This window comes from Heterocephalus glaber, unplaced genomic scaffold (genome assembly GCF_053883595.1).
Source record: "Heterocephalus glaber isolate CG9 unplaced genomic scaffold, H.glaber_assembly_v1.0 deba00001442, whole genome shotgun sequence".
Classification (NCBI taxonomy): Eukaryota; Metazoa; Chordata; class Mammalia; order Rodentia; family Bathyergidae; genus Heterocephalus; species Heterocephalus glaber.
Window position 1 is genome coordinate 23,498,337 of NW_028258296.1, and position 20,877 is coordinate 23,519,213.

General features: G+C 36.1%; 1 long non-coding RNA gene across 1 annotated transcript; it reads right to left on the bottom strand.

Annotated features, from left to right (window-relative positions):
• Window positions 1–618: 618 nt before the first annotated feature.
• LOC110348371 (uncharacterized) lies at window positions 619–15,704 on the bottom strand. The gene is made up of 4 exons (XR_002393576.2): window positions 12,428–15,704; window positions 11,501–11,611; window positions 2,047–2,115; window positions 619–1,167 (listed from the first exon to the last, which is right to left on the bottom strand). It is a non-coding gene; the product is annotated as an uncharacterized LOC110348371 (long non-coding RNA).
• Window positions 15,705–20,877: the final 5,173 nt, after the last annotated feature.

The window sequence follows — 20,877 nt, forward strand, 5'->3', positions numbered from 1 at the left end:
AATTTAAAGAGAAGAAAAAAACTTCTGCCTGGTCATTTTTAAGTTACACAAGTATAAAAAGATAAAGCTAGGCATCTTAGAAGCATTTTCCCTCCAAATAGTTTTGAAGGCCCATGATTTTAATTATATAGAAAATTGGTCAAGTGATAGGTCCACATATAGTCAGAATATTTGGAGTAGTTTGAAGCAAAAGGTAAAAATAATGAAGTTATTTAAATTCTACCTAGAAGCTTTAGATATGCATTTTGAATGCTATATTCTTTTCAGTTCACCAGAGTTTTTGAAAAAAAGCACTGTATCATCAAGTGCTTCTCCTTTTGTTCACCTAAATATGATATTCATCTGAAAAGATCTTGGAAATTTTTCTAATTTAAGTGCTAACACTTATAAGGTGTGTTTACATTCAATTATTTTGTGCAACAAATGGAATCACTGATATTCATAGAAGTCTCCAATTTCTTCAATTTATCATCACAGGAATTGGTTCTATTCTTTTGTGAGTTAACTCATTTAAACAGGTCAATAAATTCATTTGAACACAAATCATTGAGTATATATTGAATATTGGACTGTTTTATATGATTCAATAGATATTTATTAATTGATTATATCCTATGTTCAAGTTTCACCGTCAGAGGAAACCTTGATGATTTTGCCTTAGTTGTCCAAACCTTACTATAAACATGAAGACTATGAAATATTTTTAAGCCAAAAGTATTTGTAACTCAAATTTTTGTCCTTTCCCCCAAAGCAGAGACATCCAGTTCTTGATATTTACAGGCTGAAATTGACTATTCAAGTCTTACCTTGTCCTCAAGGCTGAGTGGCTATTTTAAACATTTTTGGTCATGTCCATTCTGAAATTAGCATGGAAGGAAAATGACTGCATACTCAGGGAACTTACACACTTAGCATTGTTTTCTAATTACATATACACATCCAGTAATGACATGTTTCTTTGTAAAAAAAAATCCTTAATAGAAAGGTAACTGATGCCGAAAGTAACGTACACTAAAAATTCATCATTTTTAGTCACAAAACAAAGGGGAAATATGGTGTAATACCTTTGGAATTATATTGCCTGAGTTAAAATCCAAGATTCATTCATTTGCTATTTGTGTGAGCCTGGGCACGTGATTTAATTACTCTAATGCTCAATTTCCTCATCTGAAAAAAGAGAGGGAAAATAATAAGAATGCCTCATCATAATATTTGTATGAGAATTAAATGAGTTTCAGCACTTATCAGAATTTGACATAAGTGCCCAATGAACTATTAATACTATTATTACCACTATCACTATCATTGTCATCATCAAGAGAAGGAAATTATAGAGGTGAATATTAGAAATATTCTCAAGGCTCTCAAGATAAATCCATTTTACTTATATAGCAAATATGTATTTTATTAAGTATTCATTGAATATAAGAAAATTTATTAAAAGATGCTGTCTCTTGCAGACTTGTTTATGTGATCTCTGACCTTAAAAATCCTTTACTACAGGTAGAAAATATGCACACTTAAGTACTGTGATTAAAGCTGCCCTGTTTTGTCTGTCTTTTCTAAGCTGAGCCACTAATTCCCACTCCCACTCTCCTTTTCATGTTCTGGCCTGTTCTACTTTCTGATGAAAATGAAGACGCAACTTAGACACTACCAGTCTCAGCCCCTCAGTCACCTGGGAGAACAGAGTTGGGTCTTTAGCTGCAATGCGTTGGTCCGTTCTTGACTTCTTGGCTCTCTAATGAAATCCAGAGTCTCTGCATGGCTACCCTTGCCAGCACTGAGAGCCTACCGTACAAGGGTAACTCATACCCATTCCCAGTTAACCTTGAAACTACAGTCCTTCTGCTTTTATTTTCTCTATATACTGACTTAATCCCTAGCACCCAATTTCTACATTTGACCCTCCCCTTACTCCTTTATTACTCTTTCTGATAGAAACGACAAACAGAACCTCAGGCAATTATGATGAGAGACAGAGGGAGCTCCTGTTCTGATGCTTTTCCCAGGGCTAGAGTTTCATTCCCTTCTTAGATCCATTACCTGAGTCCAGCACACAGATTTCTAGATGATGAAACTCTGCTTGCAGATGCTCCATTTCTACTGCTTTATCTGAAAAATACAGACATATTGTCACTAGTTTTTGTTTGCTTGTTCTCAAAATTACCGGGACCAAGCCCTCTTAGTCCCTTGTCCTGCAACTGTGCAGCATTTACAGTTTATCTCTGCACATTCTTCCCTACAGTTCCCTATGGTGGCCTCAAATAACTCTCACCAAAGATATCCCAAATTTTATAGCTCCCACCTTGTGTTCAATAATTTTTATCTTATCTTCTTTCCTCAATTCCTGTTTGCTTATTTATGTTCACACCCATTCAACCCACTGAAGCCTTTAGGGTCAAGCATAACTTGCCCTTCTCAAGTGAAGCCAGGGTTTCATGCCCACTTACTAGTTAATAGCAGGGATAGTCCAATTTACACTAGGGCAGTCTTTAAGTATCTTTATCAGTGACTTGGATAAAGCTTTAGAAATCATACTCATCAAATTGGTGTATGATACAAACTTGACAGGAATCACTAATATGCTGGATGATAGAACCAAGATTATAAAGCACCTGACAGATGAAAATCGTAGATTGAAACTAACAAGATAATCAAATCAAAATTGGAATATTGAGTTTCATTTGGTGCAAGAACAAATTAAACTATTAGTTTCTGCGTCCAAAAACTATTAGAATAATGAGGACATAAAGATCTCTCTATATGAATAAAGTATGAAATATTGGTGAACATTATCCTCAGATGAATAATAGGGAGTATTCAGATATTTAAAATATTCTGATTTGGAATAGTAATTGCTCTATGTAGAATATTACATATAGCCAGAAAAACTTCATCAGAGCCAGGAAATGTAAATTATGGGTAGATTTCAAATCACTGACAATATTTTTTGTCACAAAATCAAAACTTTCTTAGGGGCCGGGGATTTAGCTCAGTGGTGCCGCCGCCTGCCTCGCAAGCACAAGGACCCAAGTTCAATCCCTGGTACCAAAACCAAACAAACAAACAAAAAAATCAAAATTTTCTTTAAAAAAAATTATCTTCATGAAGTGCTCCTTCCTAGTTTCCTTACCTTAATTTTTGTACACCTCCTTGAATGAGGTCAGTATATTTTATATGCTGGCCTTTCTCCTGACCTCTAGATCCAAATTCCAGCTGGATTTCCAGTAGCTTCCTCAAAGCAGATCCACTATCTGAACACCCCTGCTAGCTTTTGTTCTAGACTGCCTATCTTACTTCTTCATTACCTAAAACAGAAACTTGAAGTGCCCCATTTCTCCCTATTCTTATTGATAATAATGATTTTGATGATGATAATGTGGTGGTGACAACAGCTACTTTCCACTAAGGTTTTACTGTCTGAAGTCAGTGTGCTAATTTGACATACATTACTTTATATAATCTTCAGTGACTCTGTAATATGTGCACTATTATTCTTATTTTATGGAGGAAGTTAAGGCTGAGAAGGGTGAACAGCAAGGCCTGGTTTTGTATCCAAGGCTATTTGACTTTAAGGTGATGTGATTGCCCCTGCACTATAGCAGCCTTCCGAATCAGTTACCTGTTCTGCCTCAGGAAGTTCTCACTGCAGGCATTCTTACTTGGGCTCTAGATCTTCACATAGTGAATTTTTAAATTCATTCCTCATGTGATAGTTTAGATGTCCTCCTAACTAAGGAGCCCTTTTCCCTCTTATTCTCTATCCTGGTACCCTGATCATTTCTTCTGCAGAGCTGATCATCATCACTTTTATACATTTATTTACTCATTCATTGCCTGATTTTCTTAAAAAACTTGAAGATTCATGTGGAAGAATTTGCTTTCTTACGCTCCTCTTAATTTCTAACACAAGTTAGACTCTGTCCCTCACAAGTATTCTTTCCACAGCTGATATAGTTCAATCCTTATCATGATCCTTGGGTAGTGTTAACAGCCAGTCATTTTGTTTCCAAAATCCTCCTGCTCGAGTTCATATACAAAAAAATCATGTTCCCTGCTCAAAACTCTTCCATGCTTCCTCTCTCACTACAGAAGAAGTCAAAACTTCTTAAAAAGAAATTGAAAATTTTATATTAATACCACTGCCTTCTATGAGAGAGCTGTACCTTCTGCCACCATTGCACAAACAAGCTGTGTAATGCCATGGCCTTGTATCTCTCTAATGCTGCTCTGTTCCAGAAACACTTCTTTCTCACTCTTCTGAAAAAGAATTAATAATCCTTGAGAAATTACCTCTGTTGCAGTTTTTCTAGACGCCATCCTGCAGCAAAAAGTTAAACATTCTCCTAAAGCCATATGTTTCCATTGCATTTTGTCCATCATTTCCTTTAGTATTTATGACACTGTATTATAGCTAATTATGCACTTCTCTTATATTTCCCAGTGTATTCAAGACTACAGACATGGCGTATAATAGTTTCTTCAGAAATGAATTTGAATAAAACAGAAAATTGAGCTTGATGGTATCTAACATCTTTTCATATTTAACATTTCATATATTCTTATGATTGTTATTTATAAAATGAAAACTATTTTTAGTAGCCCCTGGAAAATTCTCTTCATTTTGATCCATGGCTATTCATCAAAAGCTATTAAATTTAAAGAAAACAACTTTAGTGCTAAAGAGGATACAGGACCATATAAAGATATTCTTGAGTTCTTAGATGTTTACTTAGATCTTTACTTTAGTTCTTAAGTGTTTAAAATGTAATTCAGCAATTACAGTTTATTATTGAAGTCTAATTAAAATCTTCTCATATATTTCTGGTATAAGTTTAAATTAACAAATCTCCATAGGAGAGAGCAGGCTGGCAATATTTTAAGAATTCTATGAATGTTCATGACTCAGCATTTGACTTTTAGGAAATAATGTACCAGGAAGATAAAGATACAAAATCAATTGTATCATTAATATAAAATTACTCATAACAATGTGAACAAAACTAGCAAAAACAGTGTCTACTATATAATCCCAAATGTCTATACAAATGTACATATGCATACAACCACATATACATATACGTATATGGGAGATAAAAAACATTACCAGGATAATCTCTAATGATGAGGCTGTAATCAATTATGATTTTCTTTTTATATTTTTCTGCATTTTCCAAAATGACAAAAGGAATATATGTTCTTTGCTCATCAGACTTTAAAAAATATTTTAAAATACTTATATTCATATGCCTTAAAATATCTAGAATTTCTGCTAAATTTTAAAATATCAGGATTGTTAGCAAACGAAATACATCATAAACTTTGTTTCAAACAAATATATCCTGAACACAAAGCATCTTCCATATGGCATAATTTATAAGATGTGTTATGAAATATTAACTAGTTTTTAACCAAATAGCTCAGTAAAAAATGGTGTAAAGAAGCTGGTAAGTCCAAGAAACAAAAGACATATAAAACTTTTTGATAAAGTTGATATATGAAAGTGACTAATGCTTAGTTACCATAATGTGCGAAGGAGAGCGGGATGTGTGTGAGGAAGCTGCTCTAATATATCGTATGTACATATTCATATCAAAGTAGAAAATTCAAAATATATCCCATCTGTTTTCACCATCTTTGCTTCCTCTTCAGTTCTTTAAACAGCTGGTTGTGCAGCAGTGTACTTTCTTGGCAATTCTTTCATTAGAAAAGGAAGATGGCTTCCATTATTGTCTTGTTGATAGACCAGAGATGGCCAATAGGGACCATCTAAAATCCAGCCTTTGCCACAGTGAAAGTACATATTTCCTGGTACAATGAGTGATCCTGGGATGTTAATTCAATCTTTAATTTGTTGTTCTTGCCAGGCACATCTTTTTTTTATCTTTAGTTACAAAATGTTGAGGTGTCAGAGGACACAACAAATTCCTGCCTCAGATGAGGTGATAGTAGGCAAGAAGTGTGCAGATTGGTCTCATGTAGCTATAACTTCATATACAGAACATGAGAAATACTGAAGAAAAACATCATTACAACACTTGGTAAAGATGACAAGGTAGACTGTACTCAAGGTTTATGGGGAGGAGCTATCCTGATAGGTACTCATATGGGGACCACTACAATGGGTTTGTGCAGGAGAGGAAATATTAGGCTCAACTTCAAGTACAGCATGAACAAGTAGGAATTTACAGCTGAGGAGCAGGGTAGAGGTCGGTGGAAAGAAAATTACTAAGAGAAAGGATTCGGGGTTAAGGAAGATTCTGGCTAAATCAATCTAACAGGATTCCTATTTAAGGCAGGCTAGTGTGATCAGATATTACAAGAGGGATGGTGGAGGTGAAGAATCTATTTCAATATGGACGGTGATCTCATATAGGTGGGGGTAGCTCCACCAATAATAAGCTTAGGATTCTTCTGAAATTGGCAACGTAAAGGCAAGCTTAGGAGCCCAAAAGTCAAGCCTAGTTGAAAAAGAGTACAGGGTAGCCTGAGTAGAGTTTGGTCAGTGACAGACTCTTTGTCAGTAATTAAAAGTCACTTGGTGATCATCACCCAAAATACTTAACTGAATATAATAGCAAATTGGAGATTTTTTTCTTATTTCCAATTCATTTATATAAGTGAGGTGTTTTTTTCTGCTCAGCTCTGATGGTTATCCTCTTATGCTCTTAGAATTTTCTTAAGTCATAGCTCAGCTATTTGTGGGTCAGTACACTCACTATTCTTCCCACAAGCAGTATTTGAAGGTAACATGCTTAGGTATAAAGGTCACTGTCGGGATAACTAAATTTAGACTTGGGTCTAGTTCTACTTCAATCGATTGCACAACCTGGGACATGTCATTAAGCCCATTCATCTTTAAATTAAATATTCACTGAAGCTAGAAAGATTAAAAGCCCAAAGTCTGTGATTCCACTCCAGTGGCTCACAACTGGGATGATTTTGCACACACACACACACACACACACACACACACACGCACACTCTTATTCAACCATGAGAAATCTGGCAATCTCTAAGGTTGTTACATCTCAAGAGAAGAAGCTACTGGCACATAATGTAGAACTAGAGATGCTGCTAAACATCCTACAGAGCATAGGACAGCTCCTCACGACAAAGAATTATCTGATCCAAAACGTTAATACCACTTTAAAAAACCCTGTTCTAATTGCATCATAGGAGATAAATTTCTAATAACTCATAGATCAGAACTTTGATCATTTTCAGGTGATGGTTGGTAAAATTTATCTTCTAAAAGATAGAAAACATTCAGAAAAGTCTAGATGTCACCACTGATTTCAGCTGCCAAAATTGCTGAATTCAAGGTGGGGATATTCACAAGAAATTAGTCTTCTACACCCTAAGCACCAGCTTCATTGCCTATTATCTCAGTGAAGGCAGTTTACAAATCTGTTCTCAGGCCACCAAATGTGATGGCATCACTGAGATGGCACAACTTGGAAATCAATGTCAGCTTAGCTCCAAGTCTGAGTCTACTTTAATAGTTGATTGTTTAGTTGGTTATTTCTCTAACCCTGAGTTTGGTTATTTTTCTAACACTGAGCTTGCTGATTGGCCAAGTGTGTTACTGCAGTAATAGGAAGATTAGATGATAACATATTCATGTTGGGATTCCATTCCTAAAAGGGGCAGAGATGATCCTACTATAAACCATCATTAATTAAATGCAAAGATTAAGGAAAATCCATAGTTAAGAGTGTATTTTTAAAAGCTAGAGTTTTATGAGATTAAAGATGCTGTATATAAATGATTATGTTTGCTCATGTGTTTGTTGCTTTTTCTTTAACTGTAGAAAAGTGAAAAATCTGTTAGCTATACTAACCCAAACTATAGTTCAGGAAGTTTTTCTGAAAAAAAAATGGAGGAAAAAGTCTGCCTTATCTTAGTTCTTTAAAGTTGTAACAGTTGTGACAATTGTGAAATCATTCTTGTTACCATGGACCCTTAAAAAGTATATTTTCATAATGGAAATTTCTACCACTCATCATGATGGTTTCAACAGACATCCCTGTTCTGCATTGGTCTCTGATTTGCCACACCTGATTGATCTGGTGACAAGAGTGAAAATTTATCTCACACTGGAAGTACCAACATAGAATTGCAAACATAACTCAACAAGAGTCTCAGCTAAATAGGTCTTCTGAAAGTCTTTCAACAAACACATGCTTTTTTTTTTCTTTCTGATCAATTTAGCCCTCAATGAGTCCCTGAGTACGAGGACCTTAAAGAGTTGTTAATATATAAACTAACTATATATTACAGAAAAGCTGCAAAGCTGTTGGATGAATATATATATGAATATATATAAATGAATATATATATATATGAATATATATATATATATAAACTTGGCCAATCTACCTTTGTTTTTTATGTCACAGGCTTTCCTTCAAATCTCTGCAAAAGATACTTCCATTTCTTTCGCTTATAGTTGATGCAATTTCAGCAAGCTCTAAAAGCTTTGTGCTAACAGTCAATCAACTCTTAAAATGCCTCGTCATTCTTGTCAAATCAGCTTTAATGTTTCTTGTCAGAAAATTCAATTGTTTCCATAATGGTGGACTTAAAAAACCCCAAAGTTAATGCAGAGAAGGATTCTCCATTTTCTTTAAAAAAAATGAAAAGAAAAGAAAAAGACTGATACACATGTTCTAATCTATTTTAGTGTTCAACCTTTAGAATTTTGACAATATAAATTTGGCTATGCCAGTCTGATGTCATAGGCAGAGCAATGAACTTACAGATCAAATATGTGGCTTAGATTCACAGCTGCACCATTTCATAATGATGGATCTTTGGGATTATTTCTTCACTTCACAACCTCAGATACCCTCAGTAAATAAAATTCCTTTAATGAAAAAGTTAATTGCTGACATTACATAAAACAATATTTTAAAAGTGATTTATGAATTGCAAATCACCATATAAATGTAAACTATGGTATAATGTTTGCCTTTCAGAATACATTGGATGGATACAATGAGCAAATTAATTCAAGGTTAGTAGTGGCAAAATGTTATTGTGACCTTATGTGTTAATGTCTTAAGATTTGCACTTCCTTATATGGTTTACAAACAACCTGTTTACATAAACTGTAGAGAAAGGACTAGCTCCTTCTACCAAAAACATTATTGTACTTTTTTTCCCTATTGTAAAATATGCAATAAGAAGATTATCTCACGAGCTTTTACTTTTATGAAGAATGGAAGGGATGAGACTTTGTAAATTATGCATGCACAATAAGAAGATACTTTTTCCAAGAGACATACCACTTTTGGAGAAAGTGGAAAATTCAAAATTAAAAACATAGTTTTAAATCACATGCCATTCTGAGTAGTGTAATGAAATCTTGCCCATCTTCCTCCATTCTATTTGGGACATGAATCAGCCCCTTTTCATTGTATCCACACTGAATATGTTACCCTCCAATTAGTCATAAAATAGCCATCTCAGTTATAGGCTCAACTGTCACAGATTTGAAGACAGAGCTAGTACTCAATCATCCCTTACTTTATTTAATATTGGTTCCAAAGCACAAGAGTAGTGATGCTGGCAATTCAGTATTCCAAAGAGATGCTATCAAGTGCTTCCTTTAAGTGAAAAGGTAAAAGTTAATAAAGAAATTAATGAATAAAGAAAGAAACATATATTGAAACTGCTAGGATCTACAGTAAGAAGAAATATTCCAGCCATAAAATTATGAAGAAAAAAACACTCATAGTTTGTTTTTGTGCCTCAGACAGCAAAAGTTACTGTCACAGTGTGTGATATTCAGTTAATTTGGGAAAGGCATTAAATTTGTGTATGCATATGTGGAAATAAACAATATATATAAGATGTGGTCTATTCATGGTTGCAGACATACATTCAGGGTCTTGGAATACATCTCCCATTGACCAGCAAGGACTATTGGATGCAAGTTAAAGAATACACTTAGCATTAAACCCTGCTTAAAGTTTGGAATGCGTGAATGATCAGTTACATATATATTATGCTGCAAACTCTACCAGGATTGGATTTCCTAAGGATGGAGCCAAGAAGTTGCTTGTTAGTGAGTTAGGAATGGTGAACTGCTACCTTAGGATGCTTCACTGAAAATTCTAGTATAATAGGAATGATATAAATCTACTTTAGTGCAGATAACACTTATTTGGGTGGTGTCTTGTTGCTTTGTATATTGCTTATCTCCTAAGATAATTTTTGATGTAATATGACACTTGTTTAAATAAGGAGAGGAAGCCAGTGAGATTGGCCTTTTCCTTCTTTATTGTCAAATGACTCCACTCTTAAAGCTCAGCGTTCTTTTCAAACTAATAAAAATATTACTTAAAAATTGCTATGAAATTAATGACTATTTCCCAGGCAATCTGATCACCTCAGCTGTTTCTATGTTAATTCATAACTATGACTGAATCAGTCATGTGGCAGTGTGGAATAAATGTTATGAATACTGATATTATTGTGTCATATTAGAATCTACTTAAGACTTCTAGACCCTACCTAATTCTTTTTTACTAGAAAAAAATCATAAAAGCTGGAGTAAATTTTCATGTATATTTCTGAGTTTCTTAAAGTTGCAGTGTAACTCACCACAGATGGCATGGTGTCTTTGCACATTCTGTTCCATGGCCTGAAATCTTTCTGTGTTTGCCTCTCACAGGAAATCTTCCTGTTCTAGAATATACTCTACCTGAGCTAGAATACACTCTAAGCTAATCTATGTGGTCTCCCTATATCCTTCTCTTCTCTAGCCAAAATGCAATCTCATTTGTCCCATATCCTGCTCTCTGTCATCTTGTACTCACTTCCACCAGTATTTACCTTACAGTCTTACAAATACATGCTTCCAGTCTGCTCACAGAGGGCAGAGAATAGATTATTCAACAGTAACTATATGATCAACTGAATTAAGTAAATGCTCAACAGTTGCTTTCTGAGTCCATAAGTGAGGAGTATTGAAATTCAAGCATTGTGCTTATGATGTTTTAGTTCCCTGACAGTTTAGTAAGCCTCAGAGGATATTTACTAACCCAACCTATTCTCTCATTCAGTGAGAGAATTTGAGAAGTGCTTACAGCTGTTCTGTATCTATTGCAGGGACAGGAGATGATGGGCTTTGCATTACACATATCACTTCTTATTTGGAACAGTGGTAGCTCAAGTTTTTCCCAAGAATCTTCAAGCAGTTTTCTACTCTGGGGCTCTGAGTACCCATCTTAGTCTTATGGAAGCCTGGTTCCCCCAGAATGGGTCAGCAGCAGATTATTGTTTCTGTATACATTGGAGAAAGCTAATTTCTCTGGACTCAAGGCCTCACATCTCTAAAATGAGGAAAATACCTATTCACAATGCAATAGTAAGTGAAACAACATATACACACACACACACACACACACACACACACATATATATATATAAATATATAAATATATCATATATAACATATATAAATGTATCACCCTGAAGGTGGACTCACCAAATGTTGGTCCTATCTGACTGCTTTCCCTCTTCACCTCTGGCCTCCTCCAATAGTCACAATAGATGGAACCATGCTGGAAGAAGTCATAATGGCCACTATAACTCCACCCTGGGGAGAAGATGAGTATACAAGCACAGATTTCTCAAAATACTAATGAATTTACTTGTATTTAAAAGAGTGTATAATCCCCACTACCTCACTTATTCCTTCAGCAATATTCACTGAATGCCAGATATGTGCCAGGCACTTTTGTAGGCTTTAAGTAGACAGCAGTTGATAAGACAGACAGTATTCCTTACCCTCAGAGGACTTTCAGTCCAGTGGTCTTTAATTTATGAAGAAATAAAGTGCTTCTGTCATGTACAAATTTGGGAAGTGTTTACATTTTCTAAACATGAAGAAAAGTTGTTTTGTCATTTAAAAACATTTTGTAACTAAGTTAGTTTTCACATTGGGTCATTTCCCATAACATGTTTTTAAGGTTATTACAATGTCTTGTAGGTAGTGGCTGTTCCAAAAATATTGTTATTAAGTGAATAAAATTTTTAAAGAACCATTATTTAGTTTAGCTTTAAAATGCCCATGAAGACATAATAAGTCCAAAAGGCCTTAGAAATAGTCATTGAATGGTGATTGGGAAACAAGAAATGTGAATTTCATGCATCATGTCAGCCTTCCCACCTCCACTGGGAAAAGCAGACAGGTTGGCTACCTAAATAAATAAAAATGTTTTACAGCTGATGATTTTTGGTATTCAATTATAAGATGAGAAAAAACTCCTTTTCTTACCAGAGAGGAACAGGTATTACTCTCACCCACTGCGTGATTTAGAAAGCATATGACACTGAGCATGAGAGTACACAAGAGAAATGGGGGGAAATGCCCACCCACTGTCTACATGAGCATTCATTCCTTTGAGCTTACTGTCAACTTTCTCCTTTGCTTTTGTGAAGAGACCTGGGAGCCTTCCTGTTCTGTTATATAGAAGAAATGAGTTCTGTTGTAGCTGGGGTGGCTGATGGTGCTTCACTGGATCTCTCTGCACTTCGATGCATCTATATTCCTGCAGGGAGTGAGGTTCTCATTGCCACAGATGATGAAGAATACCCTTGCTCCAGTAACCACATGGCATTGCACAGTCTCACTGAGGCAAGGCTAACTTTATGCTCTGCCCTAGAAAGACAGTAAAATTTGAGAGCTATGTGTGTACTTAGAATTTCTTAGTTGTTTGATTGCATTGATGAAAGGATATGCAATCAATCTCCCCCTAAGACAGTGAGTGGTATTGGCCATAACTCATTACTCCGTCAAGGATTTGGCATTTCAATCGATGGGAAATGATGTGTGATCATTCTAATTTATTATACATCATTTCCCATCAATCGACGAGCTGAAGCCTTGACATAATAAGTACTTACAGACACTGTCAATCATTCTTGGTCCAAGTACCTCCTGGTGCTGCCATTTGGGATATCCTAAAGACTCATGAAAATAGAATGTACCCCCAAATCATCAATGCAATGATTTTATTCTGCAGACTTTGAGATGACCTCTTACTGGAGGATTCCATTAGCAATTCCTTAAACATTGGGCCACCCCTCAATGTTAAAGAGTTGAAATTGATTAGTTTTCTGATTAGCCATAATTTTCTTTGCAACCTGTCCAAATGGGATTCAAAGATGGTAGCACTGGCAGCTTCATAATAGTATACATTTGTTTTTTAAAATCCCAATCTTCTCTACCTACCTCATCTCAAAAAAATTTACTATTCCTGAATGCTTTTTGGAATAATGTCAAAGCACATTGATTTTTCAATCTTTTGTCACTGTGAGGAATGACATCACAAAAGAATAGAACACCAAAAAGCATCAGGACAGCAAAGCTCAAAAGCTACCTGTACTTTTACATAAGTTCCCTTTGCTGATATTTTATTACGGCCTATACTGAAGTGTTGGTTGAATGCTGCCTGGTTTGATTATTTCTATTTGTTTGAAGTTTGATTCTCATGAAAATAAAATAAGAAAAAAAATTCACAGGTGCACATACTGAAGCATAGTGTCAAAAATCATAATTTTGGATACTATGTTCTCCATACTGTTTTCACAGTGACTCCAAAACTACCTGCTGCTTCATATGAGCATTTCTGGCAGGTGATGACATTTTTAATTTCTACTTTCTGATATTTTTAGGAGCAAAACCATATTTCCTTAAAAATTTGTATATGTAGAGGGAGGAAAATTTTTATTTTTATCAGCAGCAAAAGGTATATTTTCTGAAGAAAGGAAAGTGATATACCTTTTATAATTGACACACATAGAAACATTTTTGAAAGGACAGAAAGAAATATGTTCCATTTTGGCTAGAAAGTGTTACTTACATTGCCCATGAGTATCTTCTCTTAACTTTGTGGAAAAATAACAAATCAGAGGACTTTTCATTCTTCATAATTGCTTTCTTTCCACACCAGCAACATTTGTGGAATCAACTTTTTTTTTTTTCTCCCAGACTCCAGCTATGGAAGTTTGAGTATGTTGGAGAGGAAAACTTCACCTCACACAGTGCTTTGCGTGCAGTGTACGGGTATGATCTGACAGTCATTTCAGGGACTCTGCAACTCATCCACAAGAAAGTTGACTTCCATCCCAGAAAAGGGCCCATTACCTTAGAAACTAGAAATGATACACCGGTAGGGTGAATTTTAATAAAACCTTTCTCTACAGAGTTTAAAGCATTCATTTGCTCATTCAATCCTCAAGATTTGCCTTAGCCAGTAACTTCAAATCTTGGGGGGAAATGTCCTCCTCACTCCACCCAGCACCGTCTTTTCTTCCTCATCAGCAATCAGTGGGTCTTGGCAGAACTAGGGCTTATTGGGGAGCCAGCTGGCTCCTTTAGCTCCTCATATGCTCTGAGGCTTAACCAGGCTAATGGAGTATCACAGTTCATTATGCACCTTCCTCCTCTACCCTCTGTGAGGAAGAGTCACTGAATACCAGGTTTGGTGCAGAAAGTATCATTGCTGCTGAAACTGCCAAAAAGAGCTGTCAGTATCCCATGGAGGCATTCAGGGTTACCAATATTTGTAATAACAATAAAAAATGTGACCTTACCCCAGAAGAAAGCTACAAGGGACTCCAAGTATGTGGGAAAATTAATGTCATCTACTATTTCTATCTTGTTCTACACTAGTTGGCCAGTGGCAATTATCTGCTTAAACTCTTGCACTATGCCAAGCACTCTGCCAAGCCCTTCAATATAGGAATGACTTAGATCTTAAAATAACACTAAGAAGGAAGTACTATCACTGTCCCTATCATTTACGTGAGGATGTACAATAGGCTTAGCAAAATAACTTGCTTATAGGCATATAGCATTGAAAGAGCTAGCCTTCCAACCACAATCTCAATAATGTATGCCTACCTCTTAAGCCACTGTACAGAAAAGACCTTATGGAAGGAATGTTGCCATGTAATTCAAAGAGGAAAGCCAGTGAAGCAGGGCTTTGTAATGGGAACAAAGGGTAACAGGAATGAAGAGGGAAAACAGCAGCTAGCATCCATGTAATCCAGAAAAATTTCCAAACGTGGTATAGGAACATAAAAGTATAAAATTTAAAATCATAAGAATATCCTTATGATAATTAGAGCATCTCTTCCTATAAATATTTATTTCTGGAGAAGAAAAGCTACAACTACTCAAAAACTCATTTTCACAGAGAAAAAAATTATTATAAAACCAAACTTTTTTCAAACATCTGAGGCAGGATCAATCATAGCCCACGTCACTCTCAGAAATAAGGTTCCCACTTCTACATGCCCACTAACAAAAGAAACAATGCCTAGAGTGAGTGGTCACATGTGAGCAATGAGTTTGATACAATTTGAAAAGCTTCAGTAATAAACTCCTGAAAAATAGTGTTTGGTAATGAGCAAGCCTTTAACTATATAGACATGTTGCCAGGTACCACTTTAATAAACTATTACAAATGATCGATGCAAAGGTGTTTCCAACAGCTGTTTATGCAATGTGGCTGGAAGAATTCTTCCATAAAGAAGCTGTTAGTGGGAAAATTGGCTATGCATGGTTGTGATGTCAAATCCATGTATAACAAACTTTTTCCTGTCAATCAACAATTTTGCCTTAAATTAATCCATTTATAACAAGCCTTTTTTGAATTGACAGCTTCAATGTGAAGAATAAAAAGGACTCTTTAAGGAAAGTGAACTCAGAATGGCTATATTTGCAACTCTAACACACAGTGAGAAATGGCAAAGCCTTGTAACTTCTAAAGCATGTTGAAAAAAAGTTGGCAGCAGCTCCAAACACTGAGGTAGCTTTCCAAAGGCTGCTGAATACAGCAAAGCCGAGTGACCTCTTAGGTTTGGCATAAGAAGTTTAGAGGACATACCCATAGCCAATAGATGGAGACAAATGCTGGTGGGTTTCCACTGATTGTCTTGGACAGGAAGATGAAATGCAGATGTAGTTGTTATGTAAACATACTATTGTTTGCTCCGGCTACGAGGGTTGTTAATGGCACCTGAGCTCTATGTGAGTGAGTCCATGCAGTTAATAGCACTTTAACACTACTGTTGTATCAAGCAGACCCCTGGGCTTGTTGTTCGGTTCTGTTGTCCTGTCCTTGACCTTGTTTTTCACCAATGCTATTTCTCAAGCTCAGTTATCTCTGGTTTCTGATTTAATTATCCAACAACTTCAACTCACAAAAATCACACTGTTGATAGAATGCTGATATGACCTCAGGTGTGTGCTTCTGTTTATGAAGTAAAACAATGCCTCAGGCAAGAATTACGACTTTAAAGATGGCCAGAGGTGAGATGTCAGAATCCCTCCAGAGTACCTAAATCCACATTGTCAACACTGCTGAATTTTTACTTTCACATAATTCAATGTCCCCTTCTATAAGTACTAGAAATGAAGAGAATGTGGCTATTTTTAATAAATGTAACATGATTCTTCTTTTGATCAAATAACATCTACAAGTATTTCTGAAGCCAGGGTCCTTTCTCCAAAACGTACGACATAAAACATTCCTCCTCTTTTTAATCCTCCCATCACCTCTCCACTTAACCAGTGTGACCAAAAGGTAAATATGAATAAATTACCACAAGCGTAGATGAAAGCCAAACATTATTTAATATGCCAATAAGACTTTTAAAATATATTAGGAAATTTTGTTTTCCTGGAATAGATAAGAACCACCACTCTATGTTCTCCCTAATTTATTCCACTGAACTTGTCCTTGAGAAGAGAAGCCCCATCCTTGGCCCTGACCAATGCTTTCCTTTGCACAGAAGCCCTGCCTTTCTATTAGGTAGGATGAGGGTCCCAGGCTCTTGCTCTGCCCTGTTGGCATGCTCAATGAATTGCCCAGCAGCTAGCAGATGCTCACATGCCTTTGTCTGGTAGACTTCCCTGCTAGAGTCATGCACAGATACAGGTAGTCAGTGCCTCAGCCTTTGTATCCCCCAAGAGCTTTATTTTCCCAATGCTTTCCAGTCACTTCATTTCCACCATGTCTTCCTGTCATTAGGAGCATTTGGAATTTCACATTTTTTCTGCAAGCTCACTCAGCTAGGCTGCATGTGCCTCCGAAAAGCACATGTTCTCAATTCTACTATCAGAGTCATTGAGGAAAATCACCAGGTCTGATCACAGCATTAACTCTAATGGACTGTATAGCTTTTAAAATGGAGTGAAAACACTATTTTGAAAGACAGTGAAAACCATTTTGGATCCATTTCTTCTCCCATTCAGTCTATCAGAATGTATTTTTCAGAGAACTCTCTGGTGTTTGCTCAGGGACTAAGTAAACAATAAATGAATGAATGATCACAGTAAATAAGTAAACAAGTAAAGGAATGAATGATTGAGGCAATGAAACAACCATACATGGGCAAAGGTCTGCATTCCGAAACATCATTGCAAGCAAATTTAAGTTTAAATTCACTCATTTTCAGCATAATATGGATAAATATTTCTATTTGAATATCTTTATCTCCCACAAGAAATTCTAAAGGCCTTCTTTGACATTCTCATCTTTTAATACAACCAAACTTAGCCCCATAGTACAACCAAAGGTCAAAAGGCTTGTATATTCAAAGAGACAATTATAGAATGAACATAAAGCAAAGCTATACTTATTCTTAAGAAATGCATTTGTCCAAAATACGTAGAACATTTTATGTACTTAATATTGAAGTGTATCAACTTGTTCACTCTTGATATCTCAGTTATTTCTTGGAGGTTATCATCCAAACAAATAGATTTGTGTCAGTTTGTGTGAAGCTAATATAATCTAGCTTTCTTCTTCCTTCCTTTCCTTCTTTCTCTTAGTATCCACTGAGCTCTTCTCATGTGCAAGCACATGGAGAGCACGTACATCATACTGCGCAAAGCCACGAGTACCTCGATGCAGCACTCCAGCTAGACTCTAATAGCAGGATAAAGGTGAGTTCACAGGGTTCCCACAAAGTTTCTTTTGCATTATTTCACATGTATTTATTAAGGATCAGACCTATTTTAAATATCAGAGTTCCATCAGGATATAAAAACATAAACATATAAAACAGAAAGAAAATTCCTACTATCATGGGAGCATATATACACAACTAATCCCTCCAACTTCTTTCTTTCCACATTTAATTTCATTGACTCTGAACTGATTCAGACAATTGAAAAAGTTGAAAAAACGGCATAGAAAGGATGATGGAAAGAGAAACATAGCAAGGAAGTCAGGAAGATGAGCCTGAATTATTACAGATCAGAGATTTCCTCAGAGTGATAGAGTTCAGCTCATGCTACCCTAAGCACAGGGAAGGCTGACATTTGAGAAAACAGAAACAGGAAGGCCAGTGTAACTTTCCGATCTGCCTGCTCCCCTGAAACAGCTATAAAACTTAGAGATGTCACTCTGATTTTCTTCCTCCGTTCTCTAAAGCAAACCTTGAGACCCTCTTTGGAAAGGTACTCACACTACAGGTTGAAGAAAAGGAACGTCCTTATCTCTGAAGACAAGCAGAAGTGGCAAATAATCTGGACAGGCCTTGCTAAATCCCCCCAGCTGATTAACATTAGATCCTACTTCCTTTGTCCAACCAGAGTTATCTACAACTATCCCCTTTTTAAATCAAACCTAAGCATAAAAATACTCATAAAAATACTCAAGTTATCTTTACTTTTGGATCTTCATCTCTGAAGTCTCTGGTGTCATGTACAACTTACTAAATCAATTTATATACTTTTTTTTTTTTTTTTTGGTTTTGGTTTGCTTTGTTTTTGAGGTACCGGGGATTGAACTCAGAACTTTTCGCTTGGGAGGCAGGTGCAGAGCCACAGAGCTAAATCCTCGGCCTCTATATACTTTTTCATGTTTTTTTGTCTTTTGTTACAGGGACCTTAGCCTGTTTTCTGCTATGCTAACAGAATACCACAGACTGGGTAGATTATAATCAATAGATATTTATTCTTCTCACAGTTTCAGAGGCTGGGAAATTCAAGAGTGTGGCACCGGGATGTGGCGATGGCCTTGGTGTTGCATCATGCCATGGTTCAAGGGCCAGAGAATGCAGGTAAGAAAGAGAAAGAAAATCTGGGCTGCACTCATCCTTTTATCAGGGGCCTACCCCTCAAATAACTAAACCGCTCTAGCATGGTGACATTAATCCACCCGGGAAGGAAGAGCCCTCCTGACCTAATCACCTCCTGAACACTCCACTTCTTCATAATGTGACTTTGCAAATTAAGTTTCCAACATATGAATTTTGGGGTACACATTCCAACTATAGTAGACTCTCAATCATGAACCCAGTGATGGGCGGTGGCAAAAGATACTTTCTTTTTCCCTACAAGAATCTCCTGTTCTCTGTGTTCCAGCCTTCTTTTACTTTGGATGCTTCATTAGCACTCAGGCATCAGCAGCTCCTCTGGAGGAAGCCCAAGAATTCCAAATAGGCCAAGTTTTCCTTCATAGGTATCTAAGATTTTCCTCCAAATCCCTGGAAAATTGACAACTAGTTGCCCATGATGGATAGATCAATTGTTAGCCTTAAAAATCCATGTATAATGAAGAATAACAATTATAATCCTAGGTAATTACACAGCTCTATTGCTCTATTGTTCTCAAGCTTCAGTTAAGCATTATCACCAGAACTTCAATAGACACAAGCCTCTCCTTTTGCCTGCCTTCATTGTTTCCTAATTGCACACACCGGATTTCAGTTAAACAAGGATGGGCTAGCAAAATCTGACACACAATTTCTTGAATTTGTTATTATTTGAAATCTTTGCTTCACCTCCCTATAAAAAGACAATTAGAGAAAACTGAGAAGAGCCAAAATCTTAGGTGAACATTTTTGCTTCTGCTCTAAATTTTTAAATTAGGAGCACTACAAATGAAAATCTTAGGATAAAGTTACTGTAAATAAGATCTTTGTCTCTAAATGAGAATAGTTCCTCAAAACTCCTTTTTCTTTTTGACTTACACTGTTCAGCCCCACTTTCAGTGAGATTCAATCACATTCATTAGCATTTCTAAAGATGTAAGCTACTCAAAACAGCTGCATTGTCTTTCCTTTTCAACTAAAACACAGCTTTTCCTTCTAAAGGGAGAAACCTCCCTTTAGTTACCCGATTCTTTCTGCTTGGCACCCATAATTTTCAATGGTAGAGCCAAGCCTCATGAAACGGGAAGTGCAATCCCATTTGATCTCACTTGAAAGAAATTGTAAATACTTGGTAAGGACGGAAACAGGAGCTCAAAGAAAAATTTTTTTTTAAATACAGAAAAAAAAATCAAGTGAGACAAAGTAATAATCATTTAAATGAACTAACTCTTTGTCTCTGGAACTAACATTCTCACTATCAAGGGTCTTTAATATGTTCACTAAGGGAAGCTGACTGCTGTCCATCAGTCGTTTTCCTCTCGTTTCTCCGGTTATTTTGGCAATAAAGAGGAAAATATTTCATCTTTGCGATCTTAAATTAGAAAATTGCCAGCTTTTTAAAAAGCCAAGTATTGATGGAAATAGTATTGCAAGAAGGACTTACAAATTAATCTTTTTTCTCTGACTTAGAAAGCCATCTTTTGTGATGTTCAATTTAAAATTCTGCTTGAATTCAATTGTAACCCCAATTTTGTGCAGCTACAACCTAAAGAATGTATGCTGTTATTTACAAATGGAGATGGTACACTCAGCTGTCTGAGAAGGGCAAGCACTGGAGCTGTCTTCCAGAAAAGGTTTGCCATGAACCATACAAATGTCCAGTTTCCCACTTCAAGACCGAGTAGGAGGGTCTTTTAAGACTATGGGGTGGAGGACCTCACTGATTTCCAGTCATAATCTGATGCACAG